The sequence below is a fragment of the Symphalangus syndactylus genome, chromosome 17 (assembly GCF_028878055.3).
Source record: "Symphalangus syndactylus isolate Jambi chromosome 17, NHGRI_mSymSyn1-v2.1_pri, whole genome shotgun sequence".
Lineage (NCBI taxonomy): Eukaryota > Metazoa > Chordata > Mammalia > Primates > Hylobatidae > Symphalangus > Symphalangus syndactylus.
Window position 1 is genome coordinate 40,421,289 of NC_072439.2, and position 23,289 is coordinate 40,444,577.

Sequence of the window (23,289 nt, forward strand, 5' to 3'; positions counted from 1 at the left end):
TCTTGAGAAACGCTTTCCATGAAATAGAAAGAAACTTCCCTTAATTTTGTTAAAGTTGTCTTCACACAGACAAACACAAGATACAGCAAGTATCATACTCAGCAGTAATACATTGGAAGCATTCCCTTTAAAGTTAGAAATAAGAAAGGATGCCCATGAATGGCATTTCTTTTCAACATTGTTCTGAAGGTCCTAGCCACTGTAATCAGGACATGAAAAGAAAGAAAACCTACCAAGATTGGAAAGAAAAAAATAAAACTCTCATTACTTGGAGCTGATTGTTGATATTGAAAACATAAGGTAATCTTTAGACAAAGTATTAATATTAACAAGGTTGTCAGCTAGAAATAATTGTTAAATAGTCAATTGCCTTTCTACATGCTGGCAACGTGTATGATAAAACAAATAAATCTTTACTAAGGAGAAAGACAGATATGACCTCAAAGAAAGACTCACAGTTTATAGACATTTATCTGTGACAGAGATGGTCCAGGAGCTAAGTGAAGAACAGAGGAACTTTCCCATAAATGGCTCTAGAAAAACTGTGAATGAGAAGAAAACGTTAAAAAAACCCATGAAATTGAACCCCTATTTCACATCATACTAAAAAATAATAACAAATCCAGGTGGATTAAATATCTAAATATAAAAGCCAAAATTATGAACATTTTAGGTGATAAGAGATAGTATTCATGATATCAAATAGAGAAGATTTTTAAATAAGACTCTAAAAAGTAGTAATCAGAAAGGAAAAGGTTGATAAATTAAGCTCCATTACAATTATGAACTTCTGTTCATCAAAACACACCATCAGTTTATCTACCTTTATCTCAAAATAAAATGTTCAAAGTTTTGCTGAGTTAAATAAAAAAAAAATACCCACAATATCAAGAGTGAAGATAAGCAAAACCTTGGAGAAAGTTATTTGTATACATAAAACTGACAATGGATTAGGATGCAGAAAACATATTCTTACAAATTACCTAGAAAAAGCCGGAAAATTATACATAGAAAAATGATGAAAAGACGTGAGTAAGTCTTAAATAACATCAATCTGGAAACATCTTAAATATTAATTGAGAGTCAAATAAATAAATAAATTACGGTACACTAGGATGTTGTAGAGAAATTTTTAAAAATGAACTACAGCCTTAGGTATGAGTAAAAGTTTCAAAAAATGATGTTAATTTAAAAAATGTTATGGTAAAATACACTCAGAGTTTTTGTCAGTAAATATTTTTCTTATTTTGTTGTTTTTGAATTTCCTCATGGACTTTATGTTGTATAGAAGTTAAGATGTTTATGTACAGCCAGGCATGGTGACTCAGGCCTGTAATCCCAGCACTTTGGGAGGCTGAGGCAGGAGAATCGCTTGAACCCGGGAGGTGGAGGTTACAGTAAACAGAGATCGCACCACTGCACTCCAGCCTGGGTGACAGTGCAAGACTCCAGCTCAAGGAAAAAAAAAATGATGTTTATGTACTTGAATTTACCACTCTTTTTTCTTTATTTTCTCTAAGCATTTTTCCCTTATACTTCAAATTGTTGAGTCTGGAATTGTTGGCTGTTCTTTTCGTTGATTTAATTATGAAACCACTGCACATGATTCTTTGAAAATTTAATTGTGTATATTGCCTAGAATAGTGTCATGTACATGAGGCACTGAGTAAATATTACTAAAAAAAAAAAAAACTCTTTCAAATTCATATTCCAGTTTTACTCTTTTACATTTGAGGTTGTCTGAATATTTTTTTAACTCAAAACTTAAAATCAAATTTGCTTTGGTGCATCTCACTAGTGAATAAAGCTAATGCAGAATGAAGTTTTAATCATAACAAATTTTATATAATTCTTAACATTTCATTGGCAGGTTTCAAGCATTAAAAATAAGTCACTGGTAGAGTAGTAGTTGCTTCCTGAAAAGTTGAGAGATAACAACATACATTTGAACCTTTGTATTTGAAAAAAAACTCTTGTTCACTCCAGAAGCTCTAAAGTTTCCAGGTACCAATCAAAAGGGGTGTTTTCCATCCCTGAATGACAGCTGAATACATGTCATTCACAACAAAAGGAGAGTTTCAATGTGTTCAGGCAGGAGATTAAACAGCCTTTTTTCAGAAATGAACATAAGTGCCTACAATTTGGAGGTCGCTTAATTTAATCTGTTACCAGAAGTCTGCTTTCTTTCTTCTTTTCTATTTTAAGCCACATTCCACAACAATTTTGACAAGAATAACTAAAGTCAGCCATTTTTTTCTGTACCCTTGACTGTATGTCTTAATTCCTATAATTACTCTTATAAAAATCCATGGTTTGCCATTTTCAGCTGCGTAAGAAGTTAGTGATATTATTTCTCAGAGTTCTGCTGTTAAAATTAAGTGAATACACTAAATGCATGTAGTTATAAAAAATATCTTCCAGGCAGTAAGACTTACAAGTAAAACTATAAGGGAATTGTGCATAAGATATAACTAAAAACTAAATAATGAAAGACATTTTCCAAATTGTTATAGGGAATCAGTGTAGAACGGAATGAGGAAGTGGAAACATGATTTCTAAGCCGATGCTCTACAAAATATTTTTCAATTCAAGAGGACTTCATGGAAAGAATCAGACTCAGTCTGTGTAAAGGGATAGTTGACATTTGCACACATAGATACAAGGGAAAACTTCAACCTGGAGCATAACCAAAAAGTACAAAGTGTGATGCTTTATGTGTTATTGAAGGAGGAAGAGGAATGCTGGCTGGGGACTATAAAAAAAATGTTATTAGGCTGGGCGCAGTGGTTCACGCCTGTAATCCCAGCACTTTGGGAGGCCGAGGTGGGCAGATTCCGAGGTCAGGAGATCGAGACCATCCTGGCCAACATGGTAAAACCCCGTCTCTACTAAAAATACAAGAATTAGTTGGGTGTGGTGGTGCATGCCTGTAATCCCAGCTACTCAGGAGGCGGAGGCAGGAGAATCTCTTGAAACTGGGAGGTGGAGATTGCATTGAGCCGAGATCACGCCATTGCACTCCAGCCTGTGCAACAGGGCGAGACTTCATCTCAAAAAAAAAAAAAAAAAAGTTATTGATGAATCATGGGTGCTTGTTAGACAGAACAGGAGAGGCTGACAGGAAACAGTAGTTACCCAAAGCCTTGAGATCAAAACCAAGATTAGAATCTGAACTGTTTGACCCAAATTGGATGATGTCTGGGGAGACAAATCTGATTATGTCATACCCAAGCTTAAACTTCTTTTATAATTCATCACTATCTTAAGATAAAGTATAAACCCCTTAACAAAGTCCTGTGGGGCCTTCTATGTTATGGACACAAGTTTCCTTTCCATATATATTCATCTTCTAATTTTAAGAAAACCTACACTGCAGCCATTCCAAACTCGCCCAATGCCTTTTTCATGCTATGTTGTTTTATTCCTTCATATCTGTCTTGCATAGTTTGTACTGCCTTTTTCTCCTTCTCAGCTAACCACCTTGCAAACTTCTATTTATCAAATCCAACTTCAATGACTCCACTTAGGAAGTTTGTGCTATTCGGCTAGGAGTGGCATTTCTTCTTCCATGATTTCGTGACATTGTTCATTCTGATAGTAATTACTTATTTATGGGTCCACTTCCCGCTCTACTTGGAGCTACTCAAACTCAAAGACCATATCCAATTCACGTTTATATCTGTGTTTGGTTTCAAGTCATATGATAGAAAAATCTCTGTATTTACAGTCATAATACTTCACTTTAAAAACTAAGGATCTGGCCGGGCGCGGTGGCTCACGCTTGTAATCCCAGCACTTTGGGAGGCCGAGGCGGGTGGATCACGAGGTCAGGAGATCGAGACCACAGTGAAACTCCGTCTCTACTAAAAAATACAAAAAATTAGCCGGGCATGGTGGCGGGCGCCTGTAGTCCCAGCTACTCGGAGAGGCTGAGGCAGGAGAATGGCGTGAACCTGGGAGGCGGAGCTTGCAGTGAGTGGAGATCGCGCCACCACACTCCAGCCTGGGCGACAGAGCGAGGCTCTGTCTCAAAAAAAACAAAAAAAAAAACAAAAAAAAAAACAAAAAAAAAAACAAAAAAAAACCCAAAACTAAGGATCTGAGAAATTGGATTAATCCATGAGAAGCTATATTTATCATTTGGATTCTCCAGAAGTAAATCTCAAAGGCAGGCCTTCATGTCCTCTGCTAGTCTAGTGGTACATGCCCTCCTTATTATAAAAATCTAATTTGATTTGATGCTATCAGTAAAATTTGATAGTGACATTGAAATTTATGATTTATTCTTAAGACTCTCTATTGATCTTCAGCTTTATAAAAGTTGTTATTATTTCTTCCAATACTGTAATGTGTAAATTATTTGAGAGTAATTATGCTATAAAAGACAAGAGAACAAGTGGTATGGGTGAAACTCATAAAAAGCATAGGGTATACACAATAATTAAACTATGAGCTTATGATTTAGAGGTGAAGCTCACAGAATGTGTTAAGGATAGATAGTGAGTAAACAAGTAGCATGTAAAGACAGGAAAATCATAACATGAAAATATCAAGAGTAAATTAATAATCTCTAAGAACTGCCAAAGATAGTTAATAAAAATATTGTGGGAAAATGTTACTTAAAGATAGAAAGACATGTAAAGACCAATTCATAATCATGATATAGCTGGGCCATGAGAACGTATGATCCTATTCTGGTCCCACATGCTCTTTTTTTTTATTTGCGACGGAGTCTCGCTCTGTCACCCAGGCTGGAGTGCAGTGGCGCGATCTCGGCTCACTGCAATCTCTGCCTCCCCGGTTCAAGTGATTCTCCTGCCTCAGCCTCCCGAGTAGCTGGGATTACAGGTGCGTGCCACCATGCCTGGCTAATTTTTGTATTTTTAGTAGAGATGGGGTTTCACCATGTTGGCCAGGATGGTCTCAATCTCCTGACCTCGTTCATGACCCACCTGCCTCGGCCTCCCAAAGTGCTGAGATTACAGGTGTGAGCCACCTGCCCGGCCCCACATGCTCTTAACCCAAGAAACACAAATAAAAACCAGAGTGGCTCAGCAGGCTAATAGGTCTGGTGTACTTGCCCCTGCATTTTCTAATAGAGCAAGTGTGTATTGGCCCTGGACATCTCCCACTGGCGGGCTGCTTACTCAAGTCTGAACTATGATTCTCATAGTCACGTCAAAAGTTGGGAAATTTGATGCAGCAAAGAGAGAGGCAGGACATATGAACTCTGCATAACGGATTCAGGTAGTGTGGTACCCCCGCTTATAACCTGTTCTAAGTGTGTTAACCCACTCCATCTCTTTTCCCGGGTTTTGTCACACTGTATGATTTAATAAACTGTAATTTGAGCATCTTTATTGTGCCTGTGAACATTTCTGTTCTATGACCTCTGGGCTATCTTGCCTGATAGTATACTTGGAGGATACCATTGCACCAAATTAATTCTCTATGTGACAAGTAGAACAATAGGCTATATTGAACCATTTGGATTCATATAGCTCAGCTGAAATGACTAAATGAAAGAATAAATGACTCAAATGAAGAAGATAACCTTTTCAATCAAGAACAAAAATTTATGTTGGCTAAATAATCATAAAACATTTTTAAAAAATTCATTGTAATTAAGGAAATAATTAACCAATTTAAGAGCTCTAGGCCCCACTGCAAACATTCAAGAGGAGTGATAGAATGGAATTGGTGAAATCCTAATCTGGGAGGCAGAATATGAGCTCCAACCTGGCTTCTGTCGATTCCTAGATGGGTCACTTAATCGGATTTCTTAACTTTACTGAGCCTCTGTTTCCTCATTTGAAAAATGGGGGCAAAAAACCTGTGAAGGTATTTTATAGGTATGATTAAGACTTTTATTCAGTTGGCTTTAAGTAAAAAAAAATTACCATTGATAATATCTGTGGGCTTCATCCAATCCATTGAAGGCCTTAAGAGCAAAAACTAAGATTTCCCTGAGAAGAAGGAATTCTGCCTTAAGACACAGAAATTCTGCCTGGGTTTCCAGCCTGCAGGCCTACCCTACAATCTTCAGACTTGCCAGCCCCAACAATTGCATGAGCCAATTTTCTCTCTCTCTCTCTCTCTCTCTCTCTATATATATATATATATTCCATATTATATATATTCCATATTATATATTATATATATTCCATATTGTATATTATATATATTCCATATTGTATATTATATATATTCCATATTATGTATTATATATATTCCATATTATATATACTATATATATTCCATATTATATACATATTATATATATTCCATATTATATATATATTATATATATATTTCATATTATATATATTATACATATATTCCATTTTATATATATAATATATATAATATATATTTTATATAGATTATATATATTTTATCTATATTATATATATAATATATATTTTATATATAATATATATTATATCTAATATATAATATATATGAAAAATATATAATATATATATTATATATTTTATATATATTATATATTTTATATTATATATATTATATATTTTATATAATATATATATTATATATTTTATATATATTATATATTTTATATAATATATATAACATATATAATATATATAATATATATCACATATATTATATATATTATGTATAACATATATATTATATGTGATATATAATATATATATTATATATGTTATATATCACATATAATATATATGTTATACATAATATATATAATATATGTTATATATAATATATATATTATATATGTTATATATAACATATATAATATATATTTTATGTATAACATATATAATATATATTTTATATATAATATATGTAATATATATTTTCTATATAATATATGTAATATATTATATATATTTTATATATAATATATATTATATATATTATATATATTTTATATATAATATATATTATATATATTTTATATATAATATATATTATATATATTATATATATTTTATATAAAATATGTAGTTTATATATAATATATAATATATAGTTTATATATAATATATATAATATATAGTTTATATATAATATATAGTTTATATATAATAGATAGTTTATATATAATATATAATATATATTTTCTATATAATATATAATATATAAATATATATTATATATATTTATATATTATATATATATAAATATATATAATATATATTATATAATATATATAATATATATTATATATAAAATATATAATATATAGTTTATATATAATATATATTATATATTTTATATATAATATATATTATATATCTTATATATAATATATATAATATATATTATATATTTTATATATAATATATATAATATCTATTTTATATATAATATATATAATATATAATATATATAATATGTATAATATATAATATATAATATATATAATATATAATATATATAATATATATAATATATAATATATATAATATATATAATATATATAATATATATAATATATAATATATATAATATATATAATATATATAATATATATAATATATATAATATATATAACATATAATATATATAATATATATTTTATATATAATATATATTTTATATATAATATATATTTTATATATTATATATAAAATATATAATATATATTTTATATATTTTATATATAAAATATATAATATATATTTTATATATTTTATATATTTTATATATAAAATATATAATATATATTTTATATATATTATATATTTTATATATAAAATATATAATATATATTTTATATATATAATATATAATATATTATATATTATATATAATATATATAATATATATTTTATATATAATATATATAATATATAATATATATTTTATATATAATATATAATATATATATTATATATTATATATAATATATAATATATATTTTTTATATAATATATATAATATATATTTTTTATATAATATATATATATATGTATATCCCCTATTGTTTCTGTCTCTCTGGAGAACCTTGACTAATACACCTTCCTGTCTCTATTTCAAATTACTATGAAAGTTATTTGAAAACTGAAAAAATGCCATGCCAACTTAAGCTGTATCATCCCAAAAGTATCTGAAGTATTTAATTTGAATTGATGAATGTAAATGTATCTATCTCATAATTTTATAAAATCCTTCTTGTAAAAGGACTCTGTAAATAATATGTTGCACAGAAATGCCAGTTTTAAAAGGGACGATAGTGAGGAAAAGTTGAATGATGTTTATGAACAGTTGCTTTTAATTACTTTATGAATCCTAATTTTGCAACAAAGGTGAAAGAGAATAGTACCAACCTCTATTTCTCTTTATCATTTAATATAATTAGAATACATTGCTTATTTTGATTTTAGCAAAATGCTTTTGTTGTCAACCTTTCAGTAAAACTGAAATTGTATAATATTCGTTTAATCTAAAGATACACAGAACCTTCCCCTTCATTAACATAATCCATCTTTTAGTCTTTCATCTGCATTTCACTATAAAACCTGCCATTTTCTGGTTCAACATACAAAAATCAATAAACGTAATCCAGCATATAAACAGAACCAAAGACAAAAACCACATGATTATCTCAACAGATGCAGAAAAGGCCTTTGACAAAATTCAATAATGCTTCATGCTAAAAACTCTTAATAAATTAGGTATTGGTGGGACGTACCTCTAAATAATAAGAGCTGTCTATGACAAACCCACAGCCAATATCGTACTGAATGGACAAAAGCTGGAAGCATTCCCTTTGAAAACTGGCACAAGACAGGGATGCCCTCTCTCACCACTCTTATTCAACATAGTGTTGGAAGTTCTGGCCAGGGCAATCAGGCAGGAGAAGGAAATAAAGGGCATTCAATTAGGAAAAGAGGAAGTCAAATTGTCCCTGTTTGCAGATGACATGATTGTATATCTAGAAAACCCCATTGTCTCAGCCCAAAATCTCCTTAAGCTGATAGGCAACTTCAGCAAAGTCTCAGGATACAAAATCAATGTACAAAAGTAACAAGCATTCTTATACACCAATAGCAGAAAAACAGAGAGCCAAATCATGAGTGAACTCCCATTCACAATTGCCTCCAAGAGAATAAAATACCTAGGAATACAACTTACAAGGGACATGAAGGATCTCTTCAAGGAGAACTACAAACCACTGCTCAATGAAATAAAAGAGGATACAAACAAACGGAAGAACATTCCATGTTCATGGGTAGGAAGAATCAGTATCGTGAAAATGGCCATACTGCCCAAGGTAATTTATACATTCAATGCCATCCCCATCAAGCTACCAATGACTTTCTTCACAGAATTGGAAAAAACTACTTTAAAGTTCATATGGAACCAAAAAATAGCCTGCATTGCCAAGTCAATCCTAAGCCAAAAGAACAAGGCTGGAGGCATCACGCTACCTGACTTCAAACTATACTACAAGGCTACAGTAACCAAAACAGCATGGTACTGGTACCAAAACAGAGATATAGACCAATGGAACAGAACACAGCCCTCACAAATAATGCCGCATATCTACAACTATCTGATCTTTGACAAACCTGACAAAAACAAGCAATGGGGAAAGGATTCCCTATTTAATACATGGTGCTGGGAAAACGGGCTAGCCATAAGTAGAAAGCTGAAACTGGATCCCTTCCTTACACCTTATACAAAAATTAATTCAAGATGGATTAAAGGCTTACATGTTAGACCTAAAACCGTAAAAACCCTAGAAGAAAACCTAGACAATACCATTCAGGACATAGGCATGGGCAAGGACTTCATGTCTAAAACACCAAAAGCAATGGCAACAAAAGCCAAAATTGACAAATGGGATCTAATTAAACTAAAGAGCTTCTGCACAGCAAAAGAAACCGCCATCAGAGTGAACAGGCAACCTACAGAATGGGAGAAAATGTTTGCAACCTACTCATCTGACAAGGGGCTAATATCCAGAATCTACAATGAACTCAAACAAATTTACAAGAAAAAAACAAACAACCCCATCAACAAGTGGGCAAAGGATATGAACAGACACTTCTCAAAAGAAGACATTTATGCAGCCAAAAAACACGTGAAAAAATGCTCATCATCACTGGCCATCAGAGAAATGCAAATCAAAACCACAATGAGATACCATCTCACACCAGTTAGAATGGCCATCATTAAAAAGTCAGGAAACAACAGGTGCTGGAGAGGATGTGGAGAAATAGGAACACTTTTACACTGTTGGTGGGACTGTAAACTAGTTCAACCATTGTGGAAGTCAGTGTGGCGATTCCTCAGGGATCTAGAACTAGAAATACCATTTGACCCAGCCATCCCATTACTGGGTATATACCCAAAGGATTATAAATCATGCTGCTATAAAAGACACATGCACACATATGTTTAATGCAGCACTATTCACAATAGCAAAGACTTGGAACCAACCCAAACATCCAACGATGATAGACTGGATTAAGAAAATGTGGCACATATACACCGTGGAATACTATGCAGCCATAAAAAATCATGAGTTCATGTCCTTTGTAGGGAAGTGGATGAAGCTGTAAACCATCATTCTCAGCAAACTATCGCAAGGACAAAAAACCAAACACCGCATGTTCTCACTGATAGGTGGGAATTGAACAATGAGAACACATGGACACAGGAAGGGGAACATCACACACTGGGGACGGTTGTGGGGTGGGGAGAGTGGGGAGGGATAGCATTAGGAGATATACCTAATGCTAAATGACGAGTTGATGGGTGCAGCACACCAACATGGCACATGTATACATATGTAACAAACCTGCACGTTATGCGCATGTACTCTAAAACTTAAAGTATAATAACAATAAAATTTAAAAAAAAACCTGCCATTTTGGTTAGTCCAGCCTAGACAAGCTGTGATTGCTCCATCTCGGTGAGTACATCCTCACATAAAAGCCCTACTATGGATTCTACTATTTGTTCTACTGAGTTCACAATGAGCAAATTACTCAAATCACCTGTACCCTCAGTTAGTAATCTAGTTGATCAGCCTTTCAGGATAGTTAACCAAGCAAATTATTGTTGCAACATGCCTCCCCTATCATCACTCCTCTACTTTCCACAAGTCTCACATAAGAATTAGTCTTGTTACTTTAGAGACATAGCTCAGTTTGACTTACTACAATCCTTATTACAAGCAATCCTTATTTATAAGACTTGGCTCAATGGCTTCAGCTTTACCCCCAAAATTAAACTTACATTCAAAGGGTGAAGTTTTGATGAATAGTAAACATTTTAAAATGTAATGCCAATTTTGAAGGCTATTATCAAAACAGCTTTTTGAAAATTATTTGTAGCAGTGACCTCAATAGATTAAGTAATTGAGCCTGATGGTATACAGTGATCATGTGAAAGAGAATAATGTATATTTGAATGTGTATGTTTTGATTGGGTTGTTGAAGAAAAATCAGCCATATATCCACATCCATTATTCATTGATTTTGATTTAACTATAAGATCCATAATCATTTTTCTTGGCTTTGTACCCTCAGTACCTAGCATAGTACTTGGTATATGAACTGTGTTTATGATCTACAGATAGATATTGCAAGGATAAATATGCCTCATTTTTTTTCTGATTTATCGGGGGTGGTGAAGTTAGGAAATATACAATATATTTGGCCTATGAACCATAAATGATGATTACCTGGTCTAGATTTCTAAACTAAAAATTAACTGCCCAAATCCTTAAAAGCGAAAAAACTGGCTTACGACTTCAAAGAGAAAAAATCAAAGTTTGAGCAAAAGCTAAGCAAGGACACTTACGTGTCTCTTTGATCTGTTGCTCTTTCATATACCTCTTGGTTTTCAAAACAATACAGGTAAGAAAAAGAGATGATTGGGAAGAAACAGAGGGAGTGCCAGAGAAGTGAGAAGCTTATTTACTTCTGTTTACCCTATTATTACATTGAGAGAATATTCCTGTTGTCTGTGTAGCAAAGCAATTTCCCTCACCCACATAGAAAACCTTGGTGATTCTTTAACCATGGCTAAGTGCCAACCTTTCCACATTACTTGGAAGAAGCTTCAAGATGGTTTCCCTAAAGAAACTCATTGTGTAAATCCAGATGATAAGGGTAGTGAGATTGTTGGGACTTCTCTCTTCCTTGATGAAATTCCTTCATAAGCTTATATAACTTTATCTGCTCGATTGCATGTTTTACACAGAATAGAACCTGCCATAGTAAGTGCCATAAATCGGGTAGATAGTAACATTTTTCATTCTAAATATATTGGAATGTTGATTTTTCCAAATTCCTCATGCAGCATGATAATAGAACTTTAAAACCTCATATCACAGCCCACTTTGGCAACTCTTCTCAGAGCTGTCAGGCCAGTACTCCACGGATAGAGTGATTTCACCAAACAAGGTGGGGCCTTTTAAAACATTACATCATCTCTACACACTGAGCCAAGGAAAGATCTTCTCATATAGTACCTCCAGAGTAGCTTGTCCAGGGAACATTTCAATGACTCAAAGCCATGATGATTCTACCCTTGCTTGAGAAAATATTTTGTGAGCTATTCATCTTGCTCTTAGGAAATACAGACATATTGAATTTTGAGCTGCTCAAGACACTTGAGATCATTAAGTTCAACCTCTTTGTCTTTGCATCTAATCCAAGATGTAGTTGGTGAAAGAACTGGAACTAAAACCCAGGTATCCTGCTCTTTCTATTACCTGACACTGATTGTTACTTATTTAACATTAAAAAATGACCTTTATTTAAGAACACTTTCCTCCTCCATCTGTAATATAATAAAGGATGTGCTTTCCAAACAATTGCTCTCATGCCAGAAAGTCCTTCAGTTTCATATTTCTTTTTTGATATTATAATATTTATCCATTTTTTAAAAATATGTAAAAAAAGTTTTCAGAATTTTTTCTAGGAAAATTGTCATTTGGTAAAAATTTATTGCACTTAAGTTTTTAAAAATACTACAACAAAGTGGAATTAATTTCACTCAATGAAATGTCAGTTACTCATTTTGAGACTATAGCTTAAGACCCCTACTGTAAAGTAAGACATAGCATAAAACATATGGACACTAAGAAATACCTATATGTTTTTAAATTATCACTAGTAACTTTTTTATTGCACAGTAAACTAACAACCATCTTCTTCCAGTGACTGTGGTAAATATAATTTTGTTCCTCATAAGAAGTTTGTGCAACATTAGCCATCAAATGAGTTCCATCTTATTTCTTAGGATTGTTCATATAAAGTCCAGTATTTTCCCCAAAATGACTCTCTGTCTTTTGGAATTTTCTAGGGCTCTCCACTTATGAACAGCTTCTTATTAGTTCATCCTAAGAGACAAGCAAAATCTCACTGGATAAAGCTTCCAGGGAATTAATTATCTTCTTTGTGCATAGCCACTATCAGGCAAGTCCTCCTGTTGGAATAGTACTGAAACTCAGTCTAGCTCATCCCCCTATAACCTAGAGTGACAACTATAGGTTTAGAGTCACAGTACACCTGGGTTTAAATGCTGACTCTGCCCCTTAACAGCTCATCAACTTGGGCCAGTTAGGGAAACTCGTATGCTCATTGGTTCAGAAAGTAACACCCACCTTTCAAGGGTGTTGTTAACGATTACATAAAATAATATGTATACACTGGTCCCAGAAAATGCCTAAAATATAGTAAGTTCTGAATAAGTGGCGTTACTTATATTATTTCCCTTCAAACAACATGTTACTCCCTCCTTCCAATTCTTCAGGTACTGACAGTTTCTCACATTTCAAGTGACCAAAACAATGCTGACCATTAGGTGGTTATATTTTGTCAGGGTTACTTTCTAAGCTAATTTACCTTCTTTTTTAATTTTTGCAAGTAACCCTTAGTTAATCACATTTTTGGCATGTGTTCATTACAGTAAGACATTTCCAGCCTATTTTTCCCTTTCTAGAAGACCAGAATCCTTAATGTATTATTTCTTTAACCATGTAGACAGGGATTTCAGAGCTCCTTAAGATGAATTAAACCTACTACCATCCTTGCAGCAGAGCTTCCTTATTTTAGACTGCTGAAATGAGTGCTAAGCGTTTTATCACAGAACAAATAATTGGCAAATCTGGATGTGGAAGCCAACAAGCTAGATTACCAGCTCTTTGTGACACTGAAAGAAGACTTCCATTGATTGAGTTCCTCTTCTTTGGGGTTTCAACAATACCTTAGTGAGAATTTGACCAGAGATGAGAACACCTTCCTGTACTGAGATATGATGCATCCGCACACTCACAGACAATTCTCCATTGACTTTAACTGTAGAAAAGGGAAGCCTGGCATGCTGCTTAAGAAGGGCAAGTCAACCAACAACTGCACTCACCACTAGCTTTCCTACAGAAATAGCACTGTGTCCATGTTGCTTAACCATTTCATATTTACAGAGTGGGTTGCCTGCTCAGAAATAAACTAGGTAATAATTATCAAACTTAATTTAGCTTTATTAGATGACCTAATTTTGCCTATTTTCCCACATCATTAGCATAAGTTATCTGGCTCACGGTTTGCTTTTTCTCATAAGAATAAAAATATCTCCATATTCTTCAGTACACGGTGACTTATTGTTTTTGTTTCCTCATGGAGGCTGAGAGGGAGATAAAATATATCCTTTTATTAATAAATGATTTTGTCTTTTACTTTAGTGATACAGTTTTGTGCAAAAGTCCAGAATGAATTATCCCTTATAAATCAGTCACTGAAATTACAAATATAATGTTTTAAAGTTCTTTTTTTTTTTTTTTTTTGAGACAGGGTCTCATTCTGTCACTCAGGCTGGAATGCAGTGGCATGATCACAGTCGACTGCAGCTACCTCCTAGGCTCAAGTGATCCTCCTGCTTCAGCCTCCCATGTAGCTGGGACCACAGGTATGCACCACCGTGCCCATCTAATTTTCTTAGTTTTTGTAGAGACGAGGTCTCACTTTGTTGCTTAGGCTGGTGTTGAACTCCTGAGCTCAAGCAATCTTCCAAACTAGGCCTCCCAAAGTGCTGGGATTATAGGCGTGAGCCACCACACCTGGCCAATAATGTTTTAATATTTGAAAGTTATTAATCAGAGTGAGAGAAATATTTAAATAAAGAAAAATTCTCATCTACCAAGTTTAATATATATATCATATGCATCATTCTATACTGTTATATGAGTGTGTGTGTGTGTGTGTGTGTGTAAAATAAACGGTTAAGGTAAATTTTGGATTAAGGCAAAATTTAATCCTATGATTTAGGTTGCTTATGAAGATATCATACCTGTGAGGGTTTACATATCATTATCTTGGCACTTTGAATTTGAGCTCTTCAATAATTCAAAATATTTTTGCTTCTGGTATAAGCTCAGTTGTTAAATATGTATTTTTAAAAGGGAAGAGATGGTGCTGTTCTGCTATTATTACTTATCTTAATCTTCAGCTTGCTTATCTTACAAAATCCTTCAAACACTATACTACATTTATCTTCAGTCTAGGAATAAAAAGGAGAATTTAATCTAAAAATAACACCATTCATGCTTAGTGGTTTGGAGTTTCTGAACTACCCATTCTAATATATAATCAATTTCATTTCACTGTTTGGGTATATGTTTAATGACAAGCCTGTAGGATTTCTGTGGTTATTTATCCCTTGGGATGAAATTCAATTTTGATTATACCATAAACATTTTTTGATTATTCAGAAATACTGAGATGAGGAAAAAGAACAAGTTGAAATAGTGCTCTGTACAGCTCATACTTGCACTCGATTAATGCTATCCAACTGTGAAAGCACTACCAAAGAGCACAGTTTTCTAGCTAACAAACCAGGTACAGAAATGTTCCCCAGTTTAATACAAATACATGCATTCCGAAAAGGAAATTTCCGTGTCAGATGTTGATATGTCCCAGTCAGACTCTTTCCTGCTTTGGAAATCACTGTGCTCAGTCAATCAGGCCTGAGATGGGTCTGTTCAGCCTTCGCAGAGGGAATTGGCCAGCTCAGAGTGAAAATGCTTTCCAAATATTTAGGTGGGATTAATGCTCAGTTTGTAAGACACTCTAGTTACCTAAATATAAAATATTTTTGCTCTTTTCCTCACTGCAACCTCGAACCCCTGGGCTCAAGTGATCCTCCCACCTCAGCCTCCCAAGTAGCTAGGACTACCAGGTCAGTGCCACCATGCCTGGCTAATTTTTAAATTTTTCTTTTGTAGAGATGTGATCTCACTATGTTGCCCAAGCTGGTCTTGAACTCTTGGCTTCAAGTGATCCTTCTGCCTTGGCCTCTCAAAGCATTGGGATAACAGGCATGAGCCACCATTCCTGGCCTATTTAGTGTTTTTATGAATTGATTTAAAAATTTCTCCTTACATAATATACAGTGTAACCTATCGTTGCAGATGCACTTTATATATATAATATGGAATTTAACATTTTTAGCTAGTCAAACATGTTTTATGCCTTTGCTGCTAAGTTTGTAAAATTTCTTTGTTCCAGAGGTTGATTAGTATTCTCAGCAGTATGTCACACAAAGTCTCTCATAGTTTTATTCACTCACTTTTCCCCAAGTACCAAGCAGTAGATCATTCAACTCTGCAGTGCTAGAAAATGGCATTTGTTTTGTGCGTTAATTCTGGAAAGGAGCAATTTCTAATGAGTACAACTCAGTGAGAAGGAGACAATTTACTTGTGTCAGTGTTTTAAGTCTCAGGACCACCTACTGAGAAGTGGGGGAATGCAGGAATATTATTTTCAACAGTTTAAAGAAGAAAAATATATTTGTGCACCTGTTGCACAGCTGTAGTGATGGTTTAACAGGGACAAAGCATGCAGAAACTATGCTCAGCAATTACTTGCTGTACATAAGGTGCAAATGCTCTGCTGGTTCAAGAATTCCTCTGCAAAGTATCAGGCCTAATAATATCTTCAGTGAGCTTTTTAGTGAGAGACTCGATCCTGCCTGCCATCTTTTAAATTTGTGTAAAGTAATAAAATGTGGCTGATTTCTAAAGGCAGAAAAACTTATAAAATCTCACAAAATGATAATTGTCAAAAGGATAATTTTTTAAAGTAGTGTGTTCTTATAGTGGAATATTACTCAGCATTGCAAACAAAGAAAGCACAAGTACGTATAAACATGGATAAACCTCATAACCACAATGTTGAGCTAAAGTATTAAGACACCAAAGAAAACTATTAGTATACGTTATATAGTTCATTATATATAATGAACCATATAGAACTATATAGAATTATATATAATGAACTATATAAAACTATATAGAATTATATATAATGAACTATATAGAACTATATACGTTATATAGTAGATAGAAATATATACATTATATAGTTCATTATATATAATGAACTATATAGAACTATATAGAATTATATATAATGAACTATATAGAACATTATATAGTTCATTATATAGTTCAGAAACAGGGGTGATATGGTGTCCCCTCCCAGACCTCATCTTGAATAGTACCTCCCATAATTCCCACATGTCATGGGAGAGACCTCATGAGAGGTAATTGAATCATGGGGGCGGGTTTTTCCCATGCTGTTCTCGTGATAGTGAGTAAGCCTCATGAGATCTGATGGTTTTATAAAGGGGAGTTCCCCTGCACATGCACATGCCCTCTTGCCTGCTGCCATGTAAGATGTGCCTTTGCTTTTCCTTTGCCTTCCGCCATGATTGTGAGGCTTCCCCAGCCATGTGGAACTGTGAGTCCGTTAAACCTCTTTCCTTTATAAATTACCCAGTCTCAGGTATGTCTTTATTAGCAGCGTGAGAACAGACTAATATGAGAGGCATGTATGTAGGTGGTAAAAAATACCATAACAAAATCAAGAAAGTGGCTATCATGTAATCATAATAGCGGTTAAGTTTAGGGGAGGAGAATGAGCCTGGAAGCCTCCTACAGGATGGGAGGCTCTTAGGTTGCTAGCAGTGCTCTATTTCCTAACTTGTATGGTGGGTGACAATCAGTGTTTACTCTGTAACTTCTCATTTTATCTTGCATTGTTCTTTAAACATTTCTGAATGTATTTTATTTTGCAGTAAACATATGGTAAAAATCACTGTCATAGTTAATTGCAGGTACCTACTTTTTTAAAAATATCAAATTATTTTAAAACTGTTACAATCGAGACTGTTCATAAATACATGGAATCTAGATGTGAAGGTGCAGATTTTTAGTGAGCAAACTAGGGTGTTACCTTTTAGTGATGAGAGGAAATTCCTTAATTTTAAAATGTTGGCAGTAGATTATGGTAAACATACTTAAACAAAAACAAAATCACTTATTCCCTGAGGGTTTGCATAAACTAGATGACACACTTTTATTCCATAAGGGCTTAGATGCTTTAAATATCTTTTCTGAGTGTGCTGTCATTTCCTTCTACATGTCATGTCAAATAAATGATTAATGGAGGTGTTTGTAGATTTGGAGGCTGATACTGATCATTTGGAAGCACTTATTAAGGACAAGTTAGCACAAACATTCCCCTACCAGCACTAAATTCAAACCAGGTTTAAAAATTTAAGCAGAAAATGCTTCAGATATTCAAAACAATCTTTCGTGCTGTTATAAATTGGAAGGTTTTAGAGGCTTAACAGATACTTGTACAGCAAGAAGGATGATTCCCACTCAATTATTTCTAAAACCTGAGATAAGTTAATATACATAAGATAATATACATAAGGAGGTGGACCTGGATACATACCAAACCCACCATAATCTCGAGTGTGATTACCCTTCCTAATTAATGCCCTTTCAACTTAATGCCTGTTACCCTCCACATCCCATAGTTGATGAATATTAAACTGCTTGATGTTTTTTATATCCGTGGCTTCAGCTGTTATGTGAAGACTCTTTTGATTATGAGTTAGAAAAATCAATTCAAACTAGGTTAAGAGGAAAGGAATTTAAAAAAAAACTTTAAAAATAAAAATAGAAACATATTATCTACTCAATTGACAATTCCAAATTCATAGAAGTAACTACTATAAAAATTTGTATAAAAATGCACAGAAACAGAAAACCAAATATAAGTTTCTTACTTATAAGCCTGAGCAACATAGTGAGATCCTGTCTCTACAAAAAATAAAAAAATTAGCTCGGTATGGTGGTGCATGCCTGTGGTCCCAGCTACTTGGAGGCTGAGACAGGAGGATCACTTGAGCCCAGGAGGTCAAGTCTGTGGTGAGCCATAATTATGTCACTGACTCCAGCCTGGGCGAACCACCTGAGACCCTGTCTCAAAATCAAAACAAAAAAGCAGATGGGAACAATAGTCCCTGGGGACTCCAAAAGGAGGAGGGAGGGAGGGAGCAAGGGAACGGCTGGAAACTTCCTAATGAATACTGTGTTCACTATCCGGGTAGCAGGATCAATAGAAGCCCAAACCTCAGCATCACACAATATGCCCTTACAACAAACCTGCACATGTGTCCCCTGGATCTAAAATAACAATGGAAATTTAAAGAAATCTGGTTATGGATCATTCCAGATTTTAAACATACATGTACACATGCCAACATGCACACAGTTTTTCTTCATGTGGGATGATACCATCTATGTTGCTCTTCCAATGGCTTTTTTCATTTAATGGACAACCTTCCAAGATAGTATTAAAGTACTGCCCCACTGTCTGGGAAGTGAGGAGCGCCTCTGTCCGGCTGCCGTGCAACCCTCCAAGTGTGAAGTGGCAGCCTTGTGTGTGATCTTTCTGCCCTCCCCAAGTTTGCATTTTTGACATTAAAGTTTACTTTTAAATTAAAAATAAATAGTAAAGTAGGTAACTACCTTATTTTGTAATATTTGTGTTATTTTAACAAACATTTATGACAGTTCTCATTTCCAGTGGGAATTTATGGACATTATTCTGAGATTATCACACAATCCAAGGAAAAGTTAAACAACCATCAGCAAGAATGAAGGAACCAAGGCAACTCTGCAGCAGGAATTCTGTTTGTTTGTTTGTCTGAGACAGAGTTTCGCTCTCTCACCCAGGCTGGAGTGCAGTGGCCTGATCTCAGCTCACTGAAACCTCCATCTCCCGGGTTCAAGTGATTCTCCTGCCTCAGCCTCCCAGGTAGCTGAGATTACAGGCACGTGCTGCCACGCCAGGCTAATTTTTTTTTTTGTATTTTTAGTAGAGATAGAGTTTCACCATGTTGGCCAGGCTGGTCTCGAATTCCTGACCTCAGGTGATCTGCCTGCCTCAGCCTCCCAAAGTATAGGATTTCAGGTGTGAGCTACCATGCTTAGCCAGGAATCCTTTGATTCTCCTTCCAGAGCGCTGTGATCAATATGTCTTTCAGTTTAAATTCTCTAGAGAGTCTCAGATTGGTTCAGCTGAGGTCAGGTCCTACTCCTGGTCCAATTAGGTTTGACCAGAGAACCAGGGTCATATAGGGGGGAGAAAAAGCTACCAGGAAGCAACACCTGAGGTGGAATGCTGGGCCTATTACTTGATTTTGTCTTTCCGATGCTTACATGGTGTCTTACCATCTTCATAGAAATAGATAGGACAAAGTCGTGTTTAGAACCTTCTATAATAAATTGTCCTCCTCCCACCTTGTTCCTTTACGTCAGTGTTCTACTGATAGATACTACATACTAAATGCAAAGATTACGTGTTGTGACAGGCCCTGAAGTTCAAGTCAGAAAGGGCCAGCTTGTGGAGCTGCAATGAAGGCAGGGAAAGGCAGTCTGTATGAGACCTGAGTCATAAGTCCTTCCTTGTTTCCAACACACTCACCCCCATTGCTTTCTCAAGTTCCAGACCTACGTGTCCAAGTGCTTATCAACATCTCCATTTAGTCATCCAAAGGACACTTCGAAACAGCATTTCCAATTGAATTTATCTCCTTCTCACAGACTTCACTTTTTCTGGGTTACCTCAATTAACAGCATCTCCAGCCAATTCCTTTCTCATCCTTGCTTTCCAATCAATGTCTGCTCTTCCTCCTTAAGGCATTTCAAATCGCTTCACTTTTCTCCAACCCATTACAACTGCCCTTGTTTAGCCTAGACAATTACAACCTCTTACTCATCTAACTCAGCTCCTGCCTTTAGTCTTGTTCCCTATAATCAATTCTTGACCCTGCAGCCAGTGCTAGCAAAACTGATCACTTCACTCTTTATTTTGCAACTAATTTCTCTTCAGAATAAAGCCTAAAGTCCTTAGCATAGCACAGCATAGGATGACATTGCATAGCCTGCAAGGCATTTCACGAATTGTCTGCTTCTTCCATTCTAGTCTTTCTATTCTCCTCCCTCAGTAACCTTTCTCTCTATTTTCTTCTAACTCCCTGATTTCTTGTTTGTAGAGTGCTGGTTCTGAACCTTGACTAGACATTAAAATCGCATAGAGACTTTAAAATATCCCACTGCCGAGGCCATCCCAAACCAATTAAATCAGACCCTCTTGGGGAGGACCCAGGCATCAGTAAGTTTTTAAAGCTTCAAGATGATTCTGATGTGCGGCCCAATTCGGGGACTTTTGCAGTTGTGTGCATATGTTTACTTTCTCTCCCTGACCAAATCTGCACCTCCACCTTTGTTTATTCTTAGATCCTCACATCCCCTGCAAGCTGCCTAGTATCTACTTGCCCTACAAATCTCATCTTACAACCCACTTATACTGTGACCTTTTGACCGCAGAGAATAGGTTATGTGAATAGACGTAGAGTTTTGAACAACGAAACTCTCACAAATCTTTAAATTCATGTTCATAAATTATTTTTTGAGCCATTTGAAGTAATAAAGATTTTGAAGACTCCATTGTGTTTGTCAGGCTAATAATACCCTTATATCCATGAGTTAACTACCACTGTTGGGGTTTGTACTGTTAGTGGTGGCAAATCCATACGGGTCTGCAACAACCTCAGTTCTTGCCTCCTCAGAAGAAAGAATTAGACTGAGGGGCACAAGGCAGAGTGAGAGACCAAGGCAAAGTTTTAGAGCAGAAGTGGAAGTTTATTAAAAAGTTTAAAGCAGGAGTGAAAGGAAGTAAAGTACATTTGGAAGAGGGCCAAGCAAGCGACTTGAGAGGTTCAAGTGCACATTTGGACCCTTGACTCAGGGTCTTCTATGTTGGCATGCTTGCGGGGTTGCGTTACGTCTCCGGTGATTCTTTCCTTGGGGCGAGCTGTCTGCATGCAAAGTGGCCTGCCAGCACTTGGGAGGGGTTGCATGCACAATGTGTTCACTAAAGTTGTGTGCATGCTCACCTGAGGTGTTTTCCCTTACTAGTCCACTGTTCCTAGAGGAAGGTCATATACCAGTTAAACTCCACTGTTTTGCCTCTTAGTGCACACACTGGAGCTCACTAGCCCAACTCCTGAGGTCTTATTAGGAAGCTGCTGGTCACCAGCATCAAGTTTTTTTCTATCTATTGGGAGACTTCCTTTTCCTGGTGCTGGCTGCGACAAATTATTATTTTAGAGAGGCAGTTCAACAGCATCTTACCATCACCTGATGGCTGCCTGACATTTCTGGTGAGGGGCCCCTCTCCTGTCCTGCTCCTGTTTGCCTTACTACCTACTGTAACAGTGCTGGGTGAATTGTCTGCGTGATCTCATTTAATCCTTTTAACAATCATTAGGAGGTATTCAAATCCCATTTTACTGCTGAGAAAACTGAAGTTTGGACAGTTTAACAAATTTCCCAAATACATACTGAAGCTACAGGATAGATAACTTAGATAACTATATGAATTTTTTTTTTTTTTGAGTTGGAGTTTCACTCTTGTTGCCCAGTCTGGAGTGCAGTGGTGTGATCTTGGCTCACTGCAACCTCCGCCTCCCAGGTTCAAGCAATTCTCCTACCTCAGCCTCTGGAGTAGCTGGGACTACAGGCATATCCCACCACGCCCAGCTAATTTTTGTATTTTTAGTAGAGACGGGGTTTCACCATGTTGGCCAGCATGGTCTCGATCTCTTGACCTCGTGATCTGCCTGCCTCAGCCTCCCAAAGTGCTGGGATCACAGGTGTGAGCCACCGGGCCTGGCCCCTATATGAATTTTTAAAAACCCAAAGTATATTCACCAGATTTTTAGAAAATCAGAATATTATAAATGTAAGCCTTGAAATCTTTTAAACAAGAAACGTTTTTTAATGTATATTTTTAAAATTTCTGATGCTATGGAAAGAACTGTTCAGCAGGATAGCAGAAGAAAAATAAATAAAAATGTTGGAAATAACAACTAATGATGTTATGAGATATACCAGTGTTTCTGATAAGCACATAAAGA

At 34.9% G+C, this 23,289-nt stretch overlaps 1 protein-coding gene across 2 annotated transcripts in view; it reads right to left on the minus strand.

The window, feature by feature from the left end:
- Nucleotides 1-79: 79 nt before the first annotated feature.
- Nucleotides 80-23,289, minus strand: part of ABCD2 (ATP binding cassette subfamily D member 2) — a 151,242-nt gene continuing 128,032 nt past the window's right edge. For both annotated transcript variants that reach the window (XM_063620148.1, XM_063620147.1), the window contains one exon: nt 80-542. The gene's annotated coding sequence lies outside the window, so the exon portion shown is untranslated. The remainder of the gene's footprint in view (nt 543-23,289) is intronic.